This window comes from Pararge aegeria, chromosome Z, assembly GCF_905163445.1.
Source record: "Pararge aegeria chromosome Z, ilParAegt1.1, whole genome shotgun sequence".
Lineage (NCBI taxonomy): Eukaryota > Metazoa > Arthropoda > Insecta > Lepidoptera > Nymphalidae > Pararge > Pararge aegeria.
This window is the reverse complement of record NC_053208.1, coordinates 26,055,526-26,080,081: the sequence shown is the minus strand read 5'-3', so window position 1 is coordinate 26,080,081 and position 24,556 is coordinate 26,055,526. Positions and strand designations below refer to the sequence as shown.

The 24,556-nt window shown below is 39.1% G+C and overlaps 1 protein-coding gene across 1 annotated transcript in view; it reads left to right on the top strand.

The window, feature by feature from the left end:
- Positions 1–6,500: 6,500 nt before the first annotated feature.
- The window catches only part of LOC120636377 (proton-coupled amino acid transporter-like protein CG1139), a 60,266-nt gene continuing 42,210 nt past the window's right edge, over positions 6,501–24,556 (top strand). The window contains exon 1 of the mRNA XM_039907830.1: positions 6,501–6,582. The gene's annotated coding sequence lies outside the window, so the exon portion shown is untranslated. The remainder of the gene's footprint in view (positions 6,583–24,556) is intronic.

Below are 24,556 nucleotides of genomic sequence, written 5' to 3'. Positions count from 1 at the left end.
TGCCCTGTAGGCATTGCCTTGACCGTCGTTAGTAAAAACGAGCATTAGTCTATTACCTAGGTAGAACGAGTAGGTATATTAAACGCGATCTCCGCTGCAGTGCATGGGACAGGGGATGTGGCAATTGACACCCAGAACGTGATCTGATATAAACGTGCAACGCTTACTTTGTACTCGCCGTCGAGGTAGCACCTCAAATGCGTCATTGGATAAACGCTCGCGGTAAACGTGGCAGCTCCAATATAGGTGCATTAGTAGTAATGCTCTTCATATTTTATGTCACCTTAGTAGCTACGTGAGCCTGCATGCTTGGGAATGTTCTGGGACCCAGCTTAAAAATTAACTTTAATGTTAACATTTATACTTTTTTTATTCTACTGCAACTTAGACCTTGACGGCAATCACACCTGGTGGTAAGTAAAGATGCTAAAATGGTAGCGGCCAGCGGGTTACCTGTGATAATACATCATTAAAAAACAACCGTGAACATTCTAAAGAATAGATTTACTTATTGTACCTCAAGCTATATTTATAACAATATAGTAATTGTAAGACTAAACATTGCCGTTTATAAACGAAAAGTAGATATAAATAACTTATTTACTTCAAATGAACATAAGTGTCATCTGCATATCGTCGGCGAAAGGTAGGTACAGAAGTAATTTGTGGGATTGACTAGGTATATCTATCTGTAGTATAACAGAGGTCAGTGAGGTAGGTATATGTTTTTATAATGTAATTTTGGACCTACAAATAAAAAATTTTAAACAATGTGTTTTAACACATTTAATGACAAGGCTGCTTGGAAGCTCCGCTCTCATCTCTCACAAGATAGAAAATTCTTAAGATTGTAAACTGTAAAATGATGTTGGAAAAGAGCAATTATTGCTTAAATTCTTAGATAATGATGTACAACTATATAAAGAATGTCAGAACAGCAGGCGAAATTGCTACAGAAACTGTAAATTTGGATGCAAATGCTCCTCAATTAGGCAGCTTCAGTAGGTGTAAATTTATCGGAAATCTTGAAGATCACAATGTTAGCAACAGTCGGTAGGGATGCATTCTTATGCAAGGGGTCAACATACGTGGATACGTGTTTATTACTTATTGCGCAAAATAGTTTTTTTTGTCGGTAATTCAAGTAAGTATATGGTTGGTCAAAAATCTAGTGCTCTACTATGTTCCATCTCTTCCTCTATCTCCTTTATCTCCTTTCTCAATGGAACTCAAAACTGTCGCCTTAAATAAAGCTAAATAAGTTTTAGATAGAGGATAGAACCAAGGTAATTAGGTAACCGAACTAGAAGATCAACGAAGCATTTAACGAATATACAAATTAAGAGGGCAAAAGTAGCTCTAAATAGTTCGTGTAATATTACACACGGTAGCTGCGTCGCCAGTTCCTTATTCTTGGCTGACACACTATCGGGCGTCCTGATACTGAAACTTTAGTTCAGCCTTTCATATTTAGGTTACAAAATAAGATTAAATATTATTTACATCAGGAAAATTCCAATTTTTCCCGAGATTAGGCTCATTGCCAATTAAACGATTACATATCTGAACTGAGACGTTCTCAGAACAAGTTAGTGTACGAGCACTTAGGATATCACTCGAGAGGTTATCTGCGATACGGACGAGATTGGACGAAAATGTGTCAATTTCTTAAGTAGAAACACGATACATGTTTGATTTTACCGACCTGCAAAAGGAGGAGGTATCGATCGATATATCAATACGACGTGTATGGGTTTTTTGGCGATGTTCCATATGTGCTACCATTTGGCCTTTATTAGTGACGATGTAGTTTTAGATGGTAGCGGGGTAACCTGTTAGGAAGTCATTATCATCACATAAAGCTTTTACCGGCCCGCTACAGAGCACCGGTCTGCTACAATGAGAAGGAGTTAAGGCCGTAGTCCACCATTTCTACGCGAAATCGTAGGGGACGCTAAACAATTTAGTGGCACGTCTTTGACTACTAAAGACTAGATTTCTGAAATTATAAATTTTTCCATGGCCCTGGAATTGAAACTCGAAACCTCGAACTTAAAATCACAGCGCTCACCGCTGCGCCGTAGGCCGTCAAAATCTTCACTAATGCTTACTAATTTTTTTTTAAAGAAATACGGTTGCCGACTAAGCACTCTAAGTAACTTAATTAATCTAAGTACCCCCTGACGTAAAAACGACGGGGTGTTATAGTTTGATGTTTCTGTGTGTGTCTGTCTGAGGCACCATATTTCCCGAACGGATGAACCGATTTTGATTTTGCTTTTTTTATTTGAAAGGTTAATTGATCTTGAATGTTCTCGGCTATCCTCGCTCCATGACGGCCGCCGCAATAAAATGGTGGATTACATATTTTTTTACTGTTCCTTCAATATCGATATCAAACGAAATGGCTTAACTAGTGACATGTTTCATGGCCGCGTCGATAAAGTGGCGAAACAATTTTTTTCGACAACTCCCTCAATATGGGTATCAAATGAAAGGGCTATATTGAAATCGGGGTAAATATTTAATTTATATTTTTTTATTTAGTTCCACGTAATCTGAGCACGGAACTGAAAGGACCGTAGCAAATCACCGTATCGTAAAACGATAGCCAGTACCAGAATAATGATGTGATTCCCTCCATTACGTGTCCGAAAATGGGGGCACCCTTGTTTACATCGTTGAGATTGTAAACGGATATCCGGATATAGGATTTGTATATGGAAAGTATATAGTTTTAAAACTTCGATTTCACGACTCGCAATGTTCTATAGTCTTAGTCAACGATTAAGGTGACCTAAGTTTTGTATTAATATGATGTGTTATCGAGGACACAAACAAGTTTAAGTGGTATTTCGTGTCAATAAAATCAATGAGGATTGTCTACTTAATATGAGTTTTTTTAGTACGTACGCATAACGAGGCTCGAGTGTGGAACAACAACAATTGTAAAAGTTTATTGAACGTTTCTTGATCTAATGTTTGTTCGCGTAGCGCCTCTAGATAATCATGTCTACACTTTATCTCAATAGGACTAGAAAATGTGAGACATAATTATCACGTGGAACGCGAGATAGCCATTCTGGGAACGAACCCCAGGACGTCGTGATCAAACTACTAGAAAAAAAAAATCGTCACAAAATTTACCTGAGTACCTACATCGTATCATGGGATATTGCCTAAATAAAATGTTTAAAATGAGTTGACTTGGTATGGCGATACAATACAGGCGTAGCATTAGTTCCTAGCCAGTTCTTTCAAGATATCAAATTCAAAATTTATTCAAATTATATTTAATTTTGCATTTCAGGTATTTAACAGATGGGTATGTCCGTGGTGTGTTACAATGTCAATGATGATGAGATACTTATGTATAAGAGTATTTATATATTTTTTAATTCGAAATTAATTTGTTTCAATTAGGCCTTGTTTATAAGCACTTTTGAAACGTCCAGTCTGTCTGTTTGTTGTGAATTTACCACCGGTTCGGAAAGCAGATTGTACTGCTCTTTTCCAATATTTATATATATTTTTCTATGAGAGCGAAGATGACTGCTTCAAAGCAACCTTGTTATTATAATATTCATCTATTGTATAGTAACCTCGCTGTAATAAAAGTGTTTTAACAAATTGTTTAAACTGATGCATTGGTCAACAATTACCTTCCGTAGACGATAAATATATCATTGTAATTATCTATTATCTTCTTAGCCTGGTAAGTAAAACTTGTCATGCAATAATATAAATCGAGTTACATAATATACTAAATAGGCATGACATGCTAGTGTCGTTTACTAGCTGAATACTTTGCTGAAGTAGGTACCGCCAACCTGCGTAGATAGGTATCTGCTCACATTTCAGTAAAATGCAATCTGATATGCCTTGGATAAACAACAAAATAACGATGCAGTACATTTTCTTTCAATTTTTTTAAGTGATTTACATAACAATGTTATACGTACACGTGTCTGTGATTTCCAAACAATGTGTCATAGTTAAAGCTCTGAAACACGGTCTTAATACTCATGGAAAAGCTCAGTCATTCAGCGGGCGATGGAGAGAACTATACTCGGTGCGTTTCTACGTGATCAAGTGTGGGTTACTCTACAGACATAATGAGTTGCAACGTTAAAGTGACAGTGGGCGGGGCACGTAGCTCGGAGAAACGAAGGACGCTGGGGTCCCAAAGTGGTTTATTATACATCGGAGAACTATCGGAAACCCAGCGTTGGTAGAACCTCGCTCAGGGAGACAAATGGCATCGAGTACTGAGCCTCTGGATACAGGCGGCACAAGACCGTGGAATTTCGAAATCCCTAAAGACCAGAAGTGTATGTCCGTAGTGTGTTACAATTATGATGACGATAATGATTTTCCTTCTTTAGTCGTTCACTCGTTTGACAGAGTGCCCGTGGTTGACGATGATCCAATATTGATGATATATCTTTATATATATATTTCTTGTGTGCGTGTGTATGTCACTGAACTCCTCCTAGACGGCTGGACCGATTTGAATGAATTTTTCGGTATACATTTGGGTGGCACCCTGCATGGTTTAGTTTCACAAATCAGCCCGACAGATGGCGCTGGGGTCAGCTAGTATGTATATATACGCCTATTTGTATTATGTATCCTCGAATAATATCTCTCTATATATACAGTGATACATTATAATATTATACGTTTTGTTTTGCAAGTTCGAAGGTTCAGAGCACGGTTCGCCTTCCATAATGATGAGCAGGGGTTAAGGCCCTAGTCCACCACGCTGGCCCAGGTAGTGGACTCCGCACACCTTTGAGAACATTATCGATACTCTCAGGCATGCAGGTAACCTTAAATATATCACTTACTATATATAAATTACTTGAATCACACATAACTTTAGAAAAGTCGGAGGTGCGTGCCGGGCTTAAAACTCGACCCCTCGAAAGTGCAGTCGAGCTCCAACCCACTGGGCTATCACCACATGAAGTCAAGTAACAATATAATACATAATTTTCATTATTATTACCAACCTATAGGGCCAGGCCCAGTATAGGGCACAAGTGTCCTCTCATATAGAGTAGTGTTGCCGAAGTCCACCACGCTGGCCTAGTGCGCATTGGTGGTCTTCACACGCCTTTGAGACCATTATAGGGAACTCTGAGGTATTCAGGTTTTCTCACGATTCGGGCACTGGAAAAGCAAGTGATATTTCATTGCTTAGAACGCACATATACCGTGCCCTGCGGGGTAAACTTCTCCCACTCTCAGTTGCCGCGCTTTGGCAGGTGGACACGTAAATTGTATCCCTTGTCAAGGATTTGACTTTTATCTCCTGTCCATGCTAGCAGTGCAGGTTTGCGAGTAAATTATATTAGAAGCGAAGACAAGTAGCCGATCGGATGACCAGGAAAACGTTACAAATATGTTCTCTCAATGAGAGAGCGTTAGATGGGCTGATTGTTACCGGATTCGGTTACTTTTAGGCCTGACGCTGTTGATAATAGGTCTTCAATATTTTGTCTTGCCCATTCATCTACTATTTTTCAAAATATACTAGCTACTCAAAAAGCTGTTATAAATCAATAAAAACTGCAGTGGTATAAAAAACGGGTGGGGACTTATGTACACGCGTTACATGTTATACTTCTTTGGCGTAACGAGATAAAAATCTTTACCAAAATGTTATTGATTGCTTTATTCTGCGTTTGTAGAAAAAACAACACTAACAATAGAAAAAACGTATTCAATACAATGAAAGTTTTATTGTATTGAATAATTTTATTTATACAACGCATGATCTAGTTATCAAAAATTAAAAACAGAAGTTAAAATTTTGAGATTTTTATACAATTGAATGAATTAAATCACCGGAATGAGCCAGCGGATTTGACAATTGAAAGTGTACACTGTCAAACCTTTTTAAAGTCAAACTAAAATGTTGACTATAGCTAACTTCAGAGTGTCGTTTTTTTGTGACGGTGACGGTGCAGCGATCCTGCTTTCTGAATCCATGGCCGTGGGTTCGATTCCCGCAACTGGAAAATGTTTGTGTGATGAACGTGAATGTTTTTCAGTGTCTGGGTGTTTATCTGTATATTATAAGTATTTATGTATATCAGTCATCTTAGTACCCATAACACAAGCTACGCTTACTTTGGGGCTAGATGGCGATGTGTGTATTATCGTAGTATATTTATTTATTTAACTTCAAAAGGTGTAGTCGGTGGCCACTACCGTAGATGTCTGTAAACGTTTGCTCTGTAAACTGCCAATTGCAGCAATATAAAACTACCACCGTCGCTTGGGCTTACTTGAAAATGTGGCCAACGATAGGAGACAAAAGGAGTTACAAAAGTGGAGCATACATACGAGTACATACGTAGACTGTTAAACACATAACCCTTCCGTAGTTAGGTAAAATGTCCTTGTGCGAAACTCTCATGTCAGCATCACGTTCGGTCCGCGGACGAAGACTTGCGCCCGCTCCGCAGCGCGCACAATCAGTTTACCGACCGCGCAGCCGCAACGCGCAAGTGACATAGTACTGCCAGCCGTCTCCGAAGCGGCATTTAATATCAATCAATCAAATAATACCGAGTAAGTACCTTTTAATTTTTTATAGAAGTTAATCCACAAGTGAAGTATTTTATTCTTATTTTAATTTTAAATACATATCAAAAAAGCGAAACACCTATTTTCAAACAAAAAAAAAATAGAAAACAATACTTTTTAAATTATTTGTTGTTTAAATATTATTGACCTATACTGACTAACGATGCCCCGCTCTTGTTGGGGAATGTATAATTAGTAGTGTTTCTCACAAATGTTTATGATGTAGCCATGGCGAATATATTCCAATAATTTGATATTTTATCCATCTCCGAGTGACGTAGCGCATAATTATGTTTTTCATGATTCTAAGGTTTTTATTACATTGTGTTGATTCTTTTATCGTCTAAGTAACCATAAAATTACGTGCACTGCAAAATTTACTTTAGCTACTAAGCTATCTAATACTTTACGAAATAGGTACAAACATATTACTTTAGGTAACTTATATAACTTTATTTACTTGATAAACTGTCTGGTGGTTTGGTGATTAATATGTTCGACTACGGTTCTAGGTTCGATTTGAATTGTCGTTGTCCACCCCTGTAAATCGAAGAGCCCACTAAGCAGTCGGTCACATATTAGCACTGAACTGTGGTAATATTCGTCAAACTTGCTTAACAGCATTATAGCAGCGTGTCGGTCTGTCTATGCACTAAAATCGCTCTCCATACCGAGAGGAGACCTGTACCCTGTAGTGAATTGGCTCATGTTTATACCTAAGAGTCCCGGGTTTGTTCCCGGCAAGGGCAGTTTGGGAATTTACAATTTCTGAATTCTCTCCGGTCTGGTCTGGTGGGAGGCTTCGGCCGTGGCTAGTTACAACCCTACCGACAAAGACATACTGGTAAGCGATTTAGTGTTCCGGTGCGATGTCGCGTAGTAAATTAGGGGTACGGGATAGCCCGTTACCATCTTAGACTGCATCATCACTCACTACCAGGTGAGATTACAGTCAATAAATAAATAAATAAATAAATATACTACGACAATAGACGTAGCTTGTGTTATGGGTACTGAGATAGCTGATGAATATTTTTTTATGAATATAATACACATAAATACTTATAATATACAGATAAAGTATTAAATACTTATAATATACAGTTCCAGTTGTGGGAATCGAACTCACGGCCTTGGACTCAGAAAGCAGGGTCGCTGCCCACTGCGCCACTCGGCCGTCGAAATGTCAATGGGTAACTTGTAGTGAAATAAAAAGAAATACTACCTAATTGAAATGTTACAGTATAACATTTGTGCTAAATAAGTCAGCTCATCTGGGACAAGATGATTTTTTTTTAGACTCAGCAGATCGCATGACACGGAAATCGTTATAAATATGTTTTCTCAATAAGAGAGCCTTTGAAGCGCTGATTGTTACCGGATTCGGCTATTTCTACGCTTGACTGTTCATAAAAGGCCTTCAACTTTGTCTTGCCACATTTTGTTTCAAAATATAAGCTACTCAAAAAGCATTTTTAAATCAATACAAACTACGATGCTATAATTTAGGTGTAGTCGGTGGACTACCGCAGAGGTGTTAGCTATACTTTTGCTCTCCAACACTGCCAATTGTAACCGTAGAAAACTACCATAGTCGTTTCAGTTGATATTTGGCCACCGATAGAAGCTTTACAAAAGTGAAACTAACTTTTCTAAGTTATGTGCGTTTAAAAAAACAATTAAAATATCACTTGCTTCAAAGGTGATGGAAAACATCTTGAGCAAACCTGCATGATAATTTGTGTTCCGACCGGGGATGCGAACTCAGGACCTTTGATAGCTGAGCATGATTACCACTAAACCATTGAGGCAGTTTAGTCAATTATACTCATCCGCATCCGCAGCCTATTAACGTCCCACCACTGGGCACGGGGGAGACGGTTTTAGAGCATATACCCACCACGCTGCTCCAATATGTAGTGGTGAGCTTTAACCACCCTCCGATGCCCGTGAGCTGATACCCCCGTTTTCCTAGCTAAGGGCTGGAACTGAAAATTCATTAATTCTCTAACATTATTATCCGGAACCCAAGACCTCGTGATCCGAAGTTGAACAGGTTAACCATTAGACTTAAGAGGCAGTTGAATACAAATATACTCAAAAACTTCATACTTAAACAGGAGTAAAGATAAGCTATAATGATCTTGATGATAGGTATAGAGGTAAAGTGGTTAACCTCCGTTGGTTCAAGAGTAGGTATGCATAGCAATGATTACACCATAGAGTACACAGCTCATACCTGCAAGAGCAATACTTATTTATATTGAACAAAAAGTATGCAAAGTACACTACAAAGGTTACACCGGAAGTATATGCTTCTGGGCATTAAGTTTCGCCCACGTAAGTAGGTAGGTATATGTATTAGGACTCCTTTGTAACTAGTAATCTCTCGCGACTTTGTCCGAGTATCTACAAATTCAGCTAAGTTAATTTCTCCCATAGCAACTTTTATTTTACGACCCAACGCGCTGCATCGCCCTCCCGTTATCCAACTATGTGTCTAATATCTGTTTTCATTAACGAAGAATAAGGCAATGTCTAAATAAGTAACGTGTTATTTAAGGATATTCCTATGCGTACACCATTCACCAATAGTTATCACCTAAGAGTTGGTGAGAAGTTTATTTTATAGACCGCCTAAATCATTAGGCATTCGATTTCGTGAAGACAGGCATAAGAGTTGTAGTGTCATGTAAAATATGCTGTAGCCTCTTCAGTAATAAGACTATAAAATTATAAAGAAAACCTTTTAGTTTAGCGTTACATATAAATAAAATAAATAATAAAAACATATAGCCATCTAGCCCCACAGTAAGCGTAGCTTGTGTAATGGGTAATAAGATGACTGATGAATATTTTAATGAGAAATAATACATAATATAAACACCCAGACATTGAAAAACCTTCATGTTCATCACACAAACATATGATCCTTTTTTCTCTATATAAACCTTTTAGGATTGATTTTCTTAAACATGTTTTTCACCATGTTAACCTAAATACAAATAAGACAGCTTATATTTTTGTTAACATTAATGTTAGTTTGTTTCGGCCGTGGCTAGTTACCACCTTACCGACAGATACGTTCTGCCAAGCAATTTAGTTTGCGGATACGATGACGCGTAGAAACCAAGGGATACCTATGGGTTCAATGTAACCGCCATAATAGGTTAGCCCGCTACCATCTTAGACTACATTATAAGTTTAGATTACAGCCCAGAGATAACACGCAGTGGATAAATACGATTGCCTAAAAGGTTCCGACATTCCTGAACTTCTGAATATGACGTGTTGTATGAGAATTGCCTTGCGTTGTTTAGGTTATAGGTAGATAGTTCACCGGGTCATATAGTACATGACAGTGGCGTGCATAGAGGGTATGAACAGGGTATGCAGATGATATAAAATGAAGAAAGTCTGCAGCAAGAGTTATAAATGCTTAACGGGTACATACCACCATAATATTTTTGGATTGGTCGATATTTCAACCCAGTTGCATGGATCGTGGTACCCTTTGAATAGATTTAATAAATGTGGATTAACCACGAAATTTTAGTTTAAAATCTTAAAGGGTAGGCTTTTTATACCTATAACGCCTATCCTTTAGTCTTTTATAACTCGTACTGGAGATTTTCTTCATTTTATATCATCTGCATACCCTGTGCAACTACATGAATAAAATAAAAACTCGCTAAGCTTTAATAATAATTAAAAGCCGTATCCACCATGCCCCAAAAGTGGGCACAGGAGAGCTGCATAGAGCTACGAGTTTAAGACCTCACACGCTGCTCCAATAAGGGATGCGCTAAGTACAGTTATAATAGGTACTTTGTTTCTCTGTATAGCGTTTGACACTTCTTTATACAAGAGCAGTCACTTTGACGTCACAAATTGTTGTTGTGAGTGCGAATAAGGGCCCTGTTCTAATTTTATTAATCTAAGTCAAGATTACTGATAAAGGATTGACTCCATTTTTTTATCTGTTCTGCTCTTGATGCCAGTGATAATGTTTCGCTGTTATGATAAGTGTGTGCCCACGTAGGAGTACACATAAACTACGATACGACAAATAACAAACAAATAACCAACATGTTAAAGCTGCTTGCACATTACACGAGACACACGCGCACATTTTCTTTTTCATTTATTCTATAAAGGCGAATTTTTTCATTTCTATAAAGGCGAATAGTTTATTGTTGCGTTAGTTGCGTTGTTGGTCTACTATTTTATCCGCTACTTCATACTATTTGGTGATGTGATCTTGGGCGTTCAAAAGGCCATAGCGTGGAATTCAGTTCGGGGCTGGTTTAGCATTAGACAAACTAACATGAATGCACTTCAAAATTTATTTCAAGTAGGCCTAATATAAGCACTTTTGAAACGTCAAGTCTGTCTGTTTGTAGTGATTCTACCACTTGAATATCTAATGGTTTTGGTTATTTGAACCAGCACACCCCGAACCCCGGAAGAGGAATAAACGGCCAAATCTTGCAGCGGAGTAAACGAATTTAATTCAAATTTTGGTATTTAAACTTTTCATCATAAACAATGTAGAATAATTATAAGAATTAGACACTTTTCACACTATCTAGTCATTAACATAGTTGGTCCACACAATCAGCTTAATCGTGCTGCACTCATTGGCGTTGACCCATGGTGACAGCGTTACTGACGAACCAAGCCGCATAGAGCAATAACGGGTTTTTTAAAACAAGAGCTACTCAAAATCATCATCATCATATCAACCCCCCACAATGAGAAGGGGTTAAGGCCGTAGTCTGTCTACGTTGGCCCCGGCTGGCGTATTTTAATTGCTTTAAACGCACATAACTTATAAAAGTTAGAGGTGTAGGCAGCGAAGTCAGGCCTCAGGCCCCCGGAAGGTATCATCGCTTCAAGATAGCTACTCACTTGAGAATAATAAACAGTAACTAGGGTCGGTGATAACGTAGGCCTCCAGGAAAAGACATAAAGACATACCTGCAGGCCTGGCGCTACTAATAGGCTATATCCCTAGCCCTAGACTATAATAAATCGAGGCTCGTAACCACCGACTGGCATATCAGCCAGCCTCGATTAGAACACAGTATATCGCCTATGTGACATAAATCCCAATTTCATTGTCACGAAAAGAAGCGATGCGGTTTTAGTGGCAGTGTGCGAGCAGCTTGATACCGAAATAACATCTATATCTACACTTGTCACGCGCGAGATACCTGACTAACTAACTAGTTATTCAGCTAGTCATTATCTTTTTTATATATTCAAGATTTTCCTCACACTTATCTCGATGTTACATTATTACATTTATTTTCCTACTATGTTCTTTTAACAAGGAAAAGTAGGAGGAATACCTGTCGACGACGATGTCCTGGGGTAGTTACGGGGTTATGTCGGTTTTCTATCCACAAAGATCCGGTTTAATGAAAAACAATAACAACTAAATAAGTTAGTTATCACCACAAAAGTACATAAAAAAGAAAAGTATAACAAAACAACGTACGAGTAGTAGTGTTATTTAGACAAGTTTTGTCACATCAGTTTGTAAATATAGGTTTATGAACTATGTCAAATGTTGGATGAATAAAATCGTAACATCTTTAATTATAATTATCATTTATAGCCACTGTTGGACACAAAGCCTCTCCCAATAGGAGTGTCGGTTCGTAATCGCCACGCTGGTCATCGCAGGATCCCTTGGCGTCTAACAAAGCCAACGAGGGGGACATGTGGGTTTTTAGTTTGGTCCCACATATCCACCGTCAATAGGTAGCAATAAAGCTTTTCTAACACGCCAAAAAAAAAAGGGTTGGTGACGATGTTAGTAGCGCAGAGGACGCTGCTCCGTTATATAAAGTTATAATAATAATTCCTCATTATTAATTAATAACAATTTTCAAATCGACTTCGGGACATGTTCAGATTATTAATAAAATTGCCCCCATCTAAAGCTTATTGTAAATGTGACAGGCAACTACGCCCTAGGTACTAGGTACCCTACACCGTTTTTTTTAAGACATAGGCTTGTCGTCAAGACCGCTATGAGGCAAAGGATTGTGAAATTCTGTGCACAATCACTGAAATGAGTTTCTGGTGAGAGGCTTCGGCCGTGGCTAGACACCAACCTACCGACAAAGACGTGCCACTTTAGCGTTCCGGTACGATATCGCGTAAAAACCGATTAGGGGTATTGTATTAATATAGCTGAAACTGCCATACTCCCTAACAGGTATGCCTGCTACCATCTTAGACTGCATCATCACAACACCAGTTGATATTACAGTCAAGGGCTAACTTGTAGTGGAATTAAAAAAAATACTTCATTTGCCTGCTGTGAAGAACTGCTAATAATGGCACAGCAATGTTATAATTCACCCTACCAAAACTACCTGTTAATTAAAATAATAATAATAAAGAAAATAGTCCGTCAGACTCATTGTCTGACTATTTTCATGAGAAGGCACTCACTTCAGAGATTGTGCTCAGAATTTCACAATCCTGTTCTTCCATGGCCCTACTACCATTTACTTTATTGTTATGTTAAAAGTTATTTTATAGTTATTGTTCCGATCGTCATTTCAGTAAATGGCCTACTCGCGAAAAGCTTCGACCGACATCTTAAAAAGCTTGGTTGTTGGGTCAAAGGTCGTATACAGAAGGCAGAAGTCCTTGAAATGACGCGTATTGTGAGGAAGTTCCTCACTCTGGTCCCTGACCGCCGGTTGCTTGGGCATTCAAAAATCCCGTAAGCGGTGGATTTTTTTTTACAAATTTTTAATAGCTTTTTTTTTAAACTAAGCATTGTTAAGAATTTAAAAAGATATATAAGAAAATCAATAAATGATGGAATAATAAAATAAATAGTAATAAACCAAATAGTAACTAAAACCTAGGTATATCATAACAGAAAGTAGCCTATCACACTCAGGATGACTGACTGATTAGGTTAGAGCTTGGACCCTCCACGCGACGCCGATTCATGTTGGCGGGCACAAGTGTTAATGGTAATAACCGGAATCGTCGGCTTGACATGCGTTCCGAGGCACGGGTACATTAAACGATATCAGTTCCCTAACTCTGAGTACTGAGCTAGAAAAATCTCTATTACCTCGCTAATTTTCTTGGTCCTATTTATGTATTTCAATGATTTTCTCATCCTATTTCTATAAGTTATGACGAAGAAATGGGTAGACATTATTATTATCATCTCGAAGCACTTTTATCCCCTGGCAAGGCATACAATTACGATACTTCCCTATCTGCTAAACACGGTGACATGAAAGAGGCGAAGTTTATCTATTTAATATCAAACGATATAAACCCAGGTTCGCTCGTGATTTGTTTTCGGTCGCGCTGAACACTAGGATAAAGAGGCAGTTATCTCTTAAAAGTCATGTTGCACTAACCAAGGTTATATACATATATGACTGAGGAATATTTTTTACATTTTTCCAAAGGTTTTCCACTGTCGTATCAAACTTAGTTTGTTCTTTGATGAAATAGGATAATGTCCTAGTTTACGGTCTACGGCGCTTCATATAATTCGAGCGCTGTGATATTAAGAAGTCCCGGGTTTGGTTCAAACTCCAAGCAATTTGGGAATTTAGAAGTTCTGAATTTCCTCGGTTCTGCTCTTATGGAAGGCTTTGACCGTGGCTAGTTGCCACCCTACTGATAAAGACGACCCCCTAAGCTAATTAGCGTTCTGGTACGATGTCGCGGAGAAACCGATTACGAGTATACTGCTAAACCCCTAACAGGTTAGCCCGTGACCATCTTAGACTGCATCATAACTCAGCAGCTAGTGAGATTGAAGTCAAGGACAAACTGGAAGAGGAAAAAACATGTTGATTGACCTGTTTTGTCGTTTAATCAGAATTCGAGACTCAGTGTTCTGAGGTGGTACTGAATCTGTTGTTACATTTTAACAATCTCCCGCCATGCGAAGGGTACTTGAACGATAGGCCATATCTAAGACTGTGGGTTGTTTGACACTCTAACACTCTGTGTTGTTTAATATTTATTATTGCACTGGCTCTTGTCATTTTGCCTGCTGTGTCAACTTATGCACTAAAAGATAATCCTGCGGGAACTGTTCATGTTTCCTAAAAAGTATCCTGTAAATAACTTTCCAGCATTTCCGATATAAATAATATCAAGAACCGATTGCTTTACGCTGTAAAGACACAAAGTTTGTATTTTTAAGTGTTACAGGATCGGTATTTCTATATCGAAAGATTAGATCGGTATAAAGTATTCTACAGGATACTGGAAATCTATGTACCTAATTTCGTGAAGATCGGTGCAGTGGCTGAAATTAGTAGTACAAACCAAATAACAAAATAGCATAAAAATAAAGACGTATGTTCACCGTACAGTTATAACATTTATAGGTAATGTTGTATGGAATTAGGGATGTCTTACGTTAATTTCATTAGCCAGCGAATTTTCGTGTTACATGCTATTGCTATGCTGTATTTGCTTAAATCATAATGCTTATAGTATTTTTAATTCCAAAGAAAAACTTAATTTAGGTATCTGTTTATGCACGCGCATGCCGCCATGTGAAGCATGCCATTTTTTTTGTGTCCAGGCGTCTGAAGAAGGCACATAACATATTGTCTGTTTGCGATCGCATCGTTGTATGATTTAAAATAGTTTTTGAAGTTATACTTCTTTTGGCGCGTTGGGGAAAAATCATCATCATCATCATCATCACATCAACCGATAGAAGTCCACTGCTGGACATAGGTCTTTTGTAGGGAGTTCCAAGTTCCACGATTCTGAGCCGCTTGGATCCAACGGCTACCTGCGACGCGCTTAATGTCGTCTGTCCACCTCGTTGGGGGTCGACCAACGCTGCGCTTACCAGTACGGGGCTGCCATTCCAGCACCTTGGGACCCCAACGTCCATCCTTTCTCCGAACTATGTGCCCGGCCCATTGCCACTTAAGCTTCGCGACTCGTTGAGCTATGTCGGTAACTTTGGTTCTTCTACGAATCTCCACATTTCTGATTCGATCGCGTAGAGATACTCCGAGCATAGCTCTCTCCATCGCCCGCTGAGTGACTCTAAGCCGTCTTATGAGGCCCATAGTTAACGACCATGTTTCAGAGCCATAGGTCTTCACTGGCAACACGCACTGTTCGAAGACTTTCGTCTTCAGGCACTGAGGGATTTTTGACGAAAAGATGGCACGAAGTTTCCCGAACGCTGCCCATCCGAGTTGGATTCGGCGGTTCACCTCCTTCTCGAAATTGGACCTACCTAACTGGATCGTGTGTCCTAGGTATACGTATTCGTCAACAATTTCGAGTGCAGTGTTCTCAACGATTACTGGTTGAAGCGGAACATGAGCATTAGACATAATCTTCGTCTTGCTCATGTTCATTCGTAGGCCAACCTGTTGAGAAGCTCTGCTGAGACCATTGAGCATCGTATTTAGGTCTCCCAGAGTCTCTGCCATTATGACTACATCGTCGGCAAACCGAAGTTGAGTGATGTACTCGCCGTTAATGTTGATGCCAAGTCCGTTCCAATCCAGAAGCTTAAAGACGTCCTCCAACGCAGCGGTAAATAGTTTCGGGGAGATAACATCTCCCTGTCGCACGCCTCGCTGCAATTGGATTGGTCTCGTAGTCTGATCCTGTATACGAACTGACATAGTGGCGTTTTTGTACAAACACTGCAACACTTGGATATACCGGTAGTCAATTCGGCATCTCTGCAGTGACCTAAACACAGCCCAAGTTTCCACCGAATCAAAGGCTTTTTCATAGTCCACAAACGCTAAGCAAAGTGGCCGGTTATACTCTTCAGTCTTCTGTATAACCTGCCGCAGCGTATGAATGTGGTCTATGGTACTAAAGCCCTTACGGAAACCGGCTTGTTCGGGAGGCTGGAAGTCATCAAACCTACGAGCGAGACGATTCGTAATGACTCTCGAAAACAGCTTGTAGACATGACTCAGCAGCGAGATGGGTCTGTAATTCTTCAACAAGGTATTATCACCTTTTTTGAAGAACAGAACCACCACACTCCTGTGCCATGCCTCTGGCGTTGTGCCTTGGTGAATAACGGAATCAAACAATCGCTGAAGGACTTTCAGTATCGGTTTTCCACCTGCCTTCAGGAGTTCTGCCGTTATTCCGTCATCACCCGGCGCCTTGCCATTTTTAAGCTGCTTGAGAGCCACACTAATCTCGTATAGGCTGACGTCTGGGATATCTTCGGTAAAGTGTCGAGTTAATTTGGCTCTAGGATCCTTAGCCAAATCTTCAACAGGCGTCTGTACTGTGGTGTACAACTGTCCATAAAAGTTCTCAACCTCACCCGAGATCTTGGGTGAGGTTGAGAACTTTTGGAACTTTAGGTTTGGAAGAGACAAGACTACCATTATTGGTCTTCAGTCGCATCAACTGGCTCTGACCGATAGACAGATCTCTAGCGAACACTTTAGAGCCTCTGTTTTGCTCGATGGCATTTTTAATACGCTCTGTATTGAAGTGCCGCATATCACGAGTCTGTGATTTAGAGATCTGCCTATTAATCCGCCGGTAAGCGGACGCGTCTGCTATAGACTGTAGTCTCATCTCTTGCCTCTCCGTCATAAGCTTGAGTGTATTGGTTGAGAACCTATTGGCCTTGTTTCTACGGTGGGTCTTGTAGAATTTGGACCCGACTGTTTGGACAGTTTCCACCAGCCTGTTGTTCAAATCGTTCACAGTGTCGCAATCTGCTAGGCAACCGAACCGGTTCTGTAGTTCTAGTTGAAAGCTCTCGGGGTTTTGAATATGGGCACGAGTAGGCCGGAGTGTAGACTTCACCAGTCTGACTCTTTCAAGTTGAACGTTTATACTCAATGTGCCTCTTACCATACGGTGATCGCTTCCGGTTTTAACCCTGTTGATCACAGAGTTTGGTCGACATGATGAAGTCGATCTCGTTTCTCGTGGAACCATCGGGGCTTATCCAGGTCCATTTCCTGTGTGGCCGCTTCTTGAAGAAGGAGTTCATCATATAAAGGCCCTTCTTCTCCATGAAGTCAGCCAACATTTGACCCCTGTGGTTCCGTTGCCCATACCCAAATTGCCCCACCCTCAACTCTGAACCAGTTCGCTCGCCAAGCTTCGCGTTGAAATCCCCCATCACAATATTGTAGTAGGTGTTCGAGGCATGTATTGCTTTTGAAATGTCCTCATACAAAACCTCTACATCCTCGTCTGGGTGTGCCGAAGTCGGCGCGTATACCTGTATGACCTTCAACGAATACCGTTTGGTAATTCTGAGTATAAGGTATGCTACCCTGCTCGACACACTTTCGACTTTTACAACATTGTTGACGAGAGACTTGTGGACGATAAACCCGACACCACCCTGTGACTGTTGGTCACCCTCCCGGTAGTAAAACAAGTTGCCGGATTCCAAGATTATCGAGTCCTCCCCCTCTCGCCGGACTTCAGACAATCCTATAATATCCCAGCGCAACTTGCTCACCACTTCTTCCAGCTCAATCACCTTTCCATCGGTCCTCAACGTGCGTGCGTTGTATGTTGCCAGGTCAAGTCGTCGGGGTTGGCAGCGGAATCTCTGCCGGAGATTCTTAACACCCCTTGCCCCGCCGTTACCATAACCGCTGCCAGAGCCAGGAATAGCGGGGCCGCCGGGAACTAGGGGCTGTGGTTTTTTTCTCCTTCTCATTAAAGATGTGCCCGATAATGACCACGCTGGGCAGGCGGGTTGGTCATCGCAGGGCTAGACTGATCGCCCCGGCGTCGCTGCTGCCCGACACCGGTCTGTGCCATTTGTTCAGCCTAGCCAATTCGAAGTGGTTATACCGCCACTTGTCGGTCGCCAGAGCCTCGTCGGTTAAACGGCAGGGTGCACCACGTGCAGGTGAGGTTGGCAATTTGGGAGGCTGACTGGTACTAGCCACACCCACTTACACCCCCTTACTTCTTGGGGAAAAATGGTGAGAGTAAATTTATACACAGTCTCAAAAAATGAACCATGAAGTTAGCCATAGTCAACATTTTAGTTTTTCTAAAAAAGGTTTGACAGTTGACTTTCATTAATTCCAACAATACCTACCTATTGTTAGTGTCGTTTTTTTCCACAAACGTAGTATAAGGCGAAAGATAAAATTTTTGAAAAGATTTTCATCTTGTTACGCCAAAGAAGTACAACTTCTAACGCTTGTACATTGTACTTTTTTTTCTATATAAGTAAATAAAAAAAATTTAATGGTAACTGGTAACAATCAATGACATTATCAAGAGAATAACATAAATAAAAGAGAAAGACAGGAGTTTAAAAATTTCTAGAAATGACCACAGCACACACAAACACACAAATATGAGAGCAACTAACACGATGTAGTCGCAACCGGGCGTTATAAAGCGAACAACTATCTCGTTCACGTTTAACAGAATTGTTGTAGTTGTGCTGTGTTGCTAAATGCTAAATTAGGTTTCGCATGCTAAGAGTTAGGCGATTGCTAATAAATCCATCTTAATTTTACACGTGGACTTCAAATGTTTCAGAAACATTCAAAAGATAAGCTGATACGAAATGATCTCTTATTTGTGTTGTACTCTGCGTATTTATTGCATAGATGCTTTCAATAACATGCCTAAACAAACGTTGAGCACCTGTACATACATAAGAATTATTTTGTTGTGTGTTGACTTGGCGCACAAAATAACTGCTTAACAAAGGCGTATATATGATACAACCGAATATAATATTCGCATTTCCACCATAACTAGCATTCTTCAATTTTCCAATTGTTTTCCTTTTAAACGTTGTAAGTAATGTTGACCTTAAACTTTCGTTGCAATGCCTCCTTCCGTCCTTCTCAAGACTGCACTTGCTAATATTTCAATCTGCCTGATCTGAAACTCCAAAGATAACAGTTCGTGAAAATAGACAAAGATAATTTATATTATTTTTTATCCTAGAAACCTTGTTATTTGCATTTTTAGATTACTCGACTCGCTCGACTGTTTTCATAGTTTTTCTTCAAAATTTAGACTACAATCTCACCTGGTTGTAAGTGATGATGCAGTCTAAGATGGTAGCGGGCTAACCTGTTATGGCGTGTTGTATTCATAACCCAAATCGGTTTCTACGCGACATTACACCTCAACACTAAATAGCTTAGCAGGACATCTTTGTCGGTATGGTGGTAACTAGCCACGGCCATAGCCTCCCACCAGACCAGACCAGAGAAAATTCACCAGTTTTATTTTCCCAAATTATTCCTGCCGGGAATCGAACCCGGGCCCTCCTGCTTAAATTAATTCTCAAGGTTTTGTCTGATATCTCACAAGCCCATGTGGAGTACATGATGTACCGAAATAATGCAAATTCTCTAAAGCCAATTCGAGGATGTTAACGCTGTGGCTGCATCTTTGTCATTAAACTCATCAATTGTATAGCAGCCTTGAACTTGTGCAACGGCAAGTCTAAAATTGCCTTCGGGATGGAGGTGAACACACAATAATAAATAATTTGCCATCGCGGGCGTCGACCCATTATAGCTGAATGTGTGACTATATTTTCAACCTTAAAACCAACAAGGATTATTTATATATTTTCTAATTTTTTGTCAAATGGTTTTTGGTACGTAGTATTTACATACATTTATTCAATTCAATTATTTTATTTGCATAAAACGTTGTAGGTATACATGTGCATCAAAATATGCGATTGAATATAATAAAAAGGTTATTAATTTTATGGAAGTTAGTACCAACTCATCCTTTTTTTTCATTAAATAAATGTTTTAATTTTAATGTCATCACTTTCTTTCACATTTGTTTTATAAATATAACGTAAAATAAACTATGTAAAACTAAATAAAATCTAAAACGTCTTCGGAACCACCGCAGCGAGGCACAGTTCCTAAGATGCTGGCAGCATTGCCCCTTTGGATGGCCAAACTAATTCGTTGGCCAAGGTAACTGCCCGCTCTGGGATCACCGGTAGACTCGATAACTAATTAAATAAAATAAATATCCTTTTATGGTGCGGCAGCGGAGTTGTTCAAAGATCTCTGGACTTTATTTTGTGTTTTATTGCCCAAATTCCTCTAATTTTTATGATAAATAGTAGTATATATTAATAGTTTAGTGTTAAAAGTGCGTAAGAAGAGTTCTCGTCGAGGTAAACCAAGTGACAGTTAGGTTAGTAAAACTTGACTTCTGTTTTGGTGTTATTAAAGAGTGCTAGTAGTTTTATTAGCTTTAACACAACTATTTAGCACATGAAAAACAAATATGTGTATCAAAAATAATATTGGGTAAATATATATAATAATGGGTGGATGATGATGTAGACTTAACAATCTAATTAATTATTAGACCAGAATATGCATCTGTCTCAGAGAGAGGGAGCTAAGCGACCTAAGGCTGGTTAACAAGGACTTAGCAAAACACATAGCGGTATAACATTTAAAATAAATAAATAAAATAAATATACTACGTCAATTCACACATCGCCATCTAACCCCAAAGTAAGCGTAATTTGAGTTATGGGTGCTAAGACGACTGATGATTTGTTTTCGATGAGTACTCTCACAAACCTTTTTTAGTAGTGGGAATCGAACCCACGGCCTTGGACTCAGAAAGCAGTCACCCACTGCGCCAATCGGCCGTCAATATTTTTGGCTATATTATATACTGAATAAATATTTAGATTGGGTAGTAATGAAACTGGCTAGCGTGTTTATTATACTCACAAAGCCTTTGGGTAGAAAATATATCCTTAAAAGCTGAAGCCGCTAATCCCAGGACGTGTTTCCACTATAAACACGGTAATAGTTAGGGGCTATAAAACTCTCTGGCATAGACTATGCTGCCAGCCCTGTAATGGAGTGATGTCCCCGCAACAAAGCGACGCGATGCTAGCCCTCCCACTTAACAAGTAGGTATGAACAGATGAGATCAAGTGAGTCGCAGGAAGCCACAGGATATATGCGTCATTATCAGTGGAGGTCGAACGGTTAAGAATTGAGATGGGGATTTCTCTCGCTTTTTACTTCGCATCAGTCACTGGGCACTTGTGATCGAAAAGTGGGGAATCTATTTTCTATCAAGCCCTTTTGCTCTAGATATTCATTCCCCGAGCCGAAGGCGAATGTAGATATTAAAGTCTAGGATAAAATGGTTGTTATGAGTTACACAGTCTGCTTCTGATTTCTTCTTGATTTTGAGATCTAGGATCCGATTCCCTGGTCAAATCAAAATTTAATATTCAAGTCGAGGATAAATTCAATTTTATGTCCGTGTTAACATTGCATTCTATTTTTACATGAAGAAATAAGACGGCTTCTATATTTTAAATATACTTAATAACTTCTTATAACAAAAATTTAGAGACAAAACAACTCCTGTAACTCGGCGTTTATCAAGAAAATATACTCGAAAATATTAATGAAGCAAGATTTTTTCTCCACTGTCCCATAATTTTACACTGCAATATATCTGGAAAACCCTAAAAGTGGGCGCGATGGTTCCCGATAGTTCTTCTTAGCTATGACCCTCAGTTAGCCCTGATGGCTGAAGGAGGGTGGGTCATCACAAGTATTTTTTTAAATTTCACTACACGTTCCTTCTAGACGGCAATCTCTAACCTGGTGTCGATTAGTGATGATTCAGTCTAAAGTGGTAGCAGGCTAATCTGTTAGGGATATTACAGTTGTATCAAACCGATACCACTAATATTTTGCTGTCAGTTCTTGGTGGAACGTCTTTGTCGGTAATTTGGTAACAAGCGACGGCTGGAAAAACCAGATCAGACTAAATTTTAAAAATGCTCCTACCGGGGATTTTCCACTGTTTACACTCGTTTTTAGGTGGCGTAGGTGTTCACGTTGTTATTCTATGGTTACTGTATGTTACTTTCGCTAAACAGTCATTTTGCTCTTTTGTTTTATTTAACACACTTTATAGATCATGACATAACATAAACAAAAGAACAACAACCAATAATAATAAAACTAGCGACTCTCCACCACATGCGTGTATAAATACAGCCAATAGATGTGACGGTTTTACATTCTAGGATAATTTCCTAAAAAAAAAACAATTTACATATCATAAATAAATACAAGTATATACATTAAGAATACAGTGTCGAGTTAAATGATGAGTTTTTTTTTAATTTTTTACATTTGTCAAGCAGAGTGCTACAACTACGCAGAGATTTAATGAAAGAAACAGATTTATGATTAAAGATGTCAAGATCGCAGGAGGAAACCTCTTTTAAAGTGTTATTAGGGAAATAATAAATATTTACTGTTACAGCATGTTTTGAAACGTCGAAATTAGGCTATAATGAATTTAAAATATAAAACAAACTTGTATTTTAGGTACCTAAATGCCCTACTTTAAAATATACAATCCATTTTATTTTATTACTATTGCTTACAAATTGATAATTAAAGAAAACCTAATTAAGTTTTTATACTAACTTACGTATAGCACGCGTCACATAAAAATAATAATTACATTTACACTAAATTAATAACGGTTCTTCGTGAATTCGGCTGGCATTCAATGGGTTCTTTTTTCTTTCATTTCATATCTTAATTGTTTGTAATAGTAAAGTAGATAAAACACACAAACACACACTCAAACACGCGCTGTCTTAAAAACGGTTTTATCAGCAAACAACAACAAATCGACCAGACAAATAACCTCTAAAATGGCTATGTAGGTACTTTTGTAGCCTTTTGTCCGTTTTAGGGCATTTTTGCAGGCACATGAGGCTTGTACTAAACACCTACTTCGTGGGTCGATGGACACAGGGCGGCACTTTGTATTATGTGGTCCTAGCATGCCTTGCGAAGTGATGCTTTGTTTATAGACGATGGTTTTCCACGTTCCATCACATTTGCCATCTAATTGGTCACCCAATATTTTTTACCATAAAAAAGGGGACACATTGTCCACTGCACCAGTCGACCATCTGCGTTTTTTACGTGACGTGACTTATACCTGCGCAATATATATAAGATCCGCGTAGGTAAGATTAGGTATTCCTACTTGAAAAGGTGGTATTTTTAATTACTCAGATAACCATTTTCCTTAATTCTTAATTCTAAGATACTAACATTGCTAACCGTTAATAGTTCTATAAATCTCCTTGAGTAAATAAAAGGTTTGACGGTTACTAGCTTTGATTTGGTTCAAACAACAATATATTGGATATCGGAAATGAAGATAGCCAAGGAAATGTGGTATAGGTACAAAATTTAAAAAAAATAGGTAAACGAAGATAAGTAAGTAAAAATAAAGATTGGAAATAGGTACTGTCGTACATAAGTTAGTATGTGAATTAGAGTCGAAGCGAAGTTTAAGTTAATTTAGAAATAATAATAATTAAATAGACTGACAGCTCAACGTGCTCTTAATGGCAAAATCAATGCCCCACATGTTACCAGCTATTGCAAAGCTAAATTGGGAATAGGCGGAGCATGCAGCACTGAGGACCGATCGACGTTCGAGTCCAAGGTGCTGGAGTGGTGATCCTGGATTAGGGACAGCCGTAATCGTAGACTAGAAACCCCACTAGAAAGATAGACGACATCAAGCTAGTCGCAGGGAGTCCCTGGATACGAACGGCACACGACTGTGGAGGATGGAAATCCTCACGTTAGATCTATGCTTTATAGCACTCGCATCTATCGGTGAATTGATGATAATGTTGATGGTGAAATTGTATATCCAGTCACCAGTTTTTCTTTTGATCAACGTTCAGAAACATAGGCAACTTGGCCATACAACTATTACTAAACGACTTAACGGATGTCAACATTTTAGCTTATACTTAGACCTTCGTCCACTTTATTATGCCGTTTGGAAACGTTTTCCTCGTTGGCAATCATCTGTTTTCTTCCGGATTGTATTTTTTCCTTCCTAATGGATCTTTAACCACCTGTTGCAGTGATATGAG